The sequence below is a fragment of the Penaeus monodon genome, chromosome 5, assembly GCF_015228065.2.
Source record: "Penaeus monodon isolate SGIC_2016 chromosome 5, NSTDA_Pmon_1, whole genome shotgun sequence".
Classification (NCBI taxonomy): Eukaryota; Metazoa; Arthropoda; class Malacostraca; order Decapoda; family Penaeidae; genus Penaeus; species Penaeus monodon.
The window spans coordinates 38063839-38068838 of NC_051390.1; positions in this window are offsets into that span (position 1 = coordinate 38063839).

Genomic DNA, 5000 nt, shown 5'->3' on the forward strand with positions numbered 1-5000 from the left:
TTTGATTTAAGGTGGTGTGGATTATCTTTTTGGTCCATTGGCATTGGGTGCTCGATCTACTCTCATTCCTCCTTTCCTCTCTCTCTCTCTTTCTCTTCTCCTCTCTCTCCCTCCCTCCCCCTCTCCTCCTCTCCTCTCTCTTTCCTCTCTCTCTCTCCCTCTCTTCTGTCTCTCAGTACTTCTATCTACTCTCATCTATCTCTCTTCTACCATTCTTTCTTTTTCCACTTCTTCTCTCTCTTCCGTTCCATACGTCGTGACTCTCTCCCTCTCTCCCAAACTTCCTCTCTTCCTCCCTCTCATCCTCTCTCTCTCTCCTCGTCTCTCTTCCCTACTCCTCTCTCTCTCCCTCCTCTCTCTCTCTCTCTCTCTCTCTCTCTCTCTCTCTTTCTCTCTCTCTCTCTCCTCTCTCTCTCTCTCCCTCCCCCCCCCTCTCTCTCTCTCTCTCTCCATCTCTCTCTCTCTCTCTCTCCTCTCTCTTCTCTCTCTCTCTCTCTCTCTCCCTCCCCCCCCCCCCTCTCTCTCTCTCTCTCTCTCTGCGTGTGCGTGTGTATGTTTGTGTGCATCTCTTTCTCTCTCTCTAAATCTATCTATGTATCCATCTGTCTGTCTAACATTATATCCATCTATGTAAATATCTGTCTGTTTATTTATCTATATATCTATCTATCTATCTGTCTGTGTATGTATCTGCCTATCTATCTATCTATCTACCGATTTGTCTATCTATCTGTCTATCAACCTGTCTATCTATCATCTATCTATCTGTCTATGTATCTATCTATCTGTCAATCTATCAGTCTATCTATCTATCTATCGATCTTTCTATCTATCTATCATTATCTACCAATTCATTTTTGTCTTTTTTTTCCACTCTCTTTTTCTTATGCTTCCTTCCGTTCACAATGAGAAGCGGATCGGAAACGAAATCAGCAAGCCCGGGGAAGGGGATCGTGAGAGTCGAAAGCTTATCCCACGCAAATTGCCTCCGCGGGCGAACCCTGAGTCCTTGAACCGCGGGTGTGAGTAGGTCACTAAGGGCAGATTTATGGTTCTCCCAATCAATAGGAAGAGCAAGTCGATAGGGGAGTTTAAACAGCCGGTGAGTTCGAGAGGCAGCGCGTCGGTCATTCTGTGAGATAACGGAGCAGTGCGTTCGTCAGATAAGTGGAGGAAACGAGGGAGAAATAACAGTGGCAGCAGCAGCATGTTCACGGAGAATTCGCTCCATCAGATACATCACATGAAGAAAGATTACGACCGCAAAATAACAAAAACAATAGCATAATATGTCGTCTACCAGATTCAGCAAATAAGCCCCCTCCCCCCCAAAAAAAAGAGAGAGAGAAAAAAAAAATCTTAATCAACAAGAATAAGAGAAAAAGTCACCTGGCGAACAGCGAAACTCCTGCATTTTCATTAGATAAAGAACTCAGAATCAACTAAAAGAAACAACAGAAAAAAACAAATTCACTCCGCTACACTGAATCATCTGCAGATTTATCAGACGAGCAAAGAAATCAATAAACAGAAAAGCAGTAAAAACAACAACAGAATCACCGCCACATATCGAAACCTGCAGATTCATCAGGCAAGTTAGAATAACCCCAACAATAACAACAAAGCAGAATCACAACATCACAACACAGCATAAAACAGGTGAGTTCACCCCATGACAGGACCCCGCTGAAAGGCATAACTCCCCTTGGGCAGAAATTTATGACCAGCGGAACATATAAATACAAAGTTTATGTTATTGTTTACGGTAACCAAGTGATGATCTAAAACCCAGGAAGCCTTTCGGTAACCAAGCCTCTACTTGTCAAGTCATATCCACCGCTTGTCATGAAAATACGGTGATGTTGATGTTGACAGACACTCGGAATTTTTATTTACAGTCTGAGGCAGCGCATGTAATGTTACATACGAGAGCGCGAATCCGATAGATCTTTGTATCGCCGAATCGATTGCGAGCTGAAGTGGGGGCGGAGGGGAGGGCTGGGGGTGGGGTGCTGGGGACGAGGCGCGAGTGGGCGAGAAAGTCGACAGCTGAAGAGAGTGGACCAGAAAAAAAAGAAGGACGGATAAAGAGAATCGGTAATGAAGGGAAAGAGGATTTGCTTTTGAACTCCTTTCAGTAGTTGGGAAAGGGGGTGGGGGTGGGGGGAGCAGTAGGAAGAGGAGGGGACGAGGGAAGAGGTGGGGAGGGGGAAAGAAAACAAGGAGAAGGAGGAATAAGCGTGAAATGACGAGGACGAAGATGAATAAGAGAAAAAGGCGAAGGCGAAGCAAAAGGGGGAAAATAGACGACGAAGAAGAGAAAACAAAAACAATACAGTGACCGTAAACGCAATGAAATTAACCAATTATATCACTCGCGTTCCACGTCTTCTGAACTCCCCCCCCCCTCCACTACGTCCACGAAAAAAAAATCCCTTGCCTCCCTTGTCAACTCCGAAAACTTTCCCCGAACTTCCCCAAAACAAAGCAGATCTGGTCCGCCTCTTCGCTCGCCTGTCATGCGACCTTGAGGTGAGCTGGCGTGGACTCTAATTAATCTTACAGGAGTGATACTCTGTCTCACGAAGCCCCTTTACTCCCCTGCCCCCTGCCCCCTGCTTCCTCTCTTCCCCTTCTCCTCCCCTCCCCCTCTATCACCTCTTCCTCTCTTTCCTATCCTTTCTTCTCCTCCTCCCCCTTCACCCATTTCCTGACCCCTTCCCCTTCCCGTCCTCCTCCCTCCCCTCTTACCCCATGTCCCTCCGTCCCCTCTCCCCTTGCCTCTACCTCCCCCGCTTCCCCATTCCCCTACCCCGCCTCCCCTCGTCTTATTTGTGGCTGGACACGCACGGGTTTTGAGAGTTAATGGTTTGAGATCTTTAGTACTTTGGTCTTGAAATCAGTTGTGGTTGATGGACAGAGAGCGAAGCTTTTATTTCTCTCTATTTTTTCTCATTTTATCGATGCCAATGCGGTGGCGCGAAGAGGGGTGAAGCTTCGGCCTCCAGGGTTCACGAGCGGAATAGAGATTAATGTTGTCGTATTGCTCTCTGCTGACTGTACGTAATGCCCAGCGAGGATCCGCGAATTTGAATTAATGAGTGTGGGTAATTGTGGTAAATTAGAGATGATCATTAATTGTTTAAGAATAATGATGGCTGCGTCGCGTGACTGTCGACAGCGCTGGTTGGTGACGATGGTGGCGGTGGGGTGGGGGTTGGGGTGGGGTGGTGGTGGGGTGATGGTGTCTCTCTGTCTGTCTATGTATCTATCTATCTGTCAATCTGCCAATCTATCTATCTTGGGGAGGGGGTGGCATGAGCAGACGCTGATGTTGGAGTGATGGAAACATGACACACAGGTGAAAGGAAGGGGGGGGGGGCAGGGGGAGAGGTGAGGGCAGGTGGAAGGGGAGAGGGAGGAGGAGGCGAGAGGAAGTGAAAAAGGAAAGGAAGGAGGTAGAGAGATAGGAGAAATGGGAGGAAGGAGAGAGAAAAGGGAACATGAAAGAGGAGGGAAGTGGAATAGGATTGAGAGAGAGAAACTGGAAATAGGGGAGGGTGAGAAGAGAGACAGGCAGAGCTCTTGGTACTATTTATCATATGAAGAGATAGAAAGAGACGATTTTATTGAGAATGATGGAGGAAAAAGAAAAAGACAGAGAGAGAGAGAGAGGAGAGAGGAGAGAGGAGAGAGAGAGAGAGAGAGAGAGAGAGAGAGAGAGAGAGAGAGAGAGAGAGAGAGAGAGAGACGAGAGAGAGAGAGAGAGAGAGGAGAGAGGAGAGAGAGAGGAGAGAGAGAGGAGAGAGAGCGAGAGAGAGAGCGAGAGAGAGAGCGAGAGAGAGAGAGAGAGAGAGAGAGAGAGAGAGAGAGAGAGAGAGAGAGAGAGAATAACTTTGCAAAAGACACGGGGGAACACAAAATAAATAGAGAGAGATCCGTCATTCGGCCGAAGAATGCTGGGAGTACCGTAATTAAGCTAAAATGTGCCGTGATCAAAATAAGCCGCCGATGTGAATTCCGGGCCAAAATAATCACTCTCCACTCCTAATCTGTCCCACACAATGTGCCGTCTATAACTCCCATTGTATTACTCTAAAACAAGGTCCTTTGTAGCCTCATCTCGTACAGGCGTTTTGTGAACTGCCTCCCAGATTGGCCTTCTCTGAAGTGCCTCAAAGCGTTCATCTGGAATATCGACGTTCCTTCTATTCTACGCCGTTCTCTTTGCGTTGTTATGGCTCTCCGGTTATTCTTCTTTTTTTCTCTCTTCCTCTTCCAACTATTCCGTTTAACCTGCCATCTATATTGGCTCTATATTTTATTACACTATTATATATTATCTATTACTTTTTTCAAACTGCCGTAGCCCTCTGTATTCCTTTATTTCTGCGACCTCACGAACTAATTTTCTTGTGTCCTTCAGTGTCACTTCTTTGCGTGACTCCGCCCGTTGCAACCAAGTGCACAAAGTACTCTGGGCTCACTTGCTCTGTTATTACGGATTCTTTGATTAACATAACCAATAGTATATATACACACACAGGTGCTGTCTTATATTGTATGTGTAATTGGTTGCTGATATCTCCTTCCTTCCTTGCTTAACTGTATTGTTATAGTGTAATATTTCATAAAACTAATATGGATCAATTATTGATACTGTAATTTGTCACAGTAATTTACGATGAAGGGAACAAACACACAGTATGACACAATTGTTTTATTGCATTATCATTGTCATCTCACAATTACGATATGCAACAATGTAAGTATAATACGCCACTTATCCTACAACTTGATAACAATTTACATAATACTGTTTTTACAGTAACCATCACAGGAATAATCTGACACAGTGCCAGAAGAGGGTCACCTGGAATATCATTGTCTTGCTATATCTGCGTACCATAAAATGTACAATATAAATGATATACACACCAATATAAACAGACAAAACTATTTCCATTATATATATATATATATATATATATATATATATA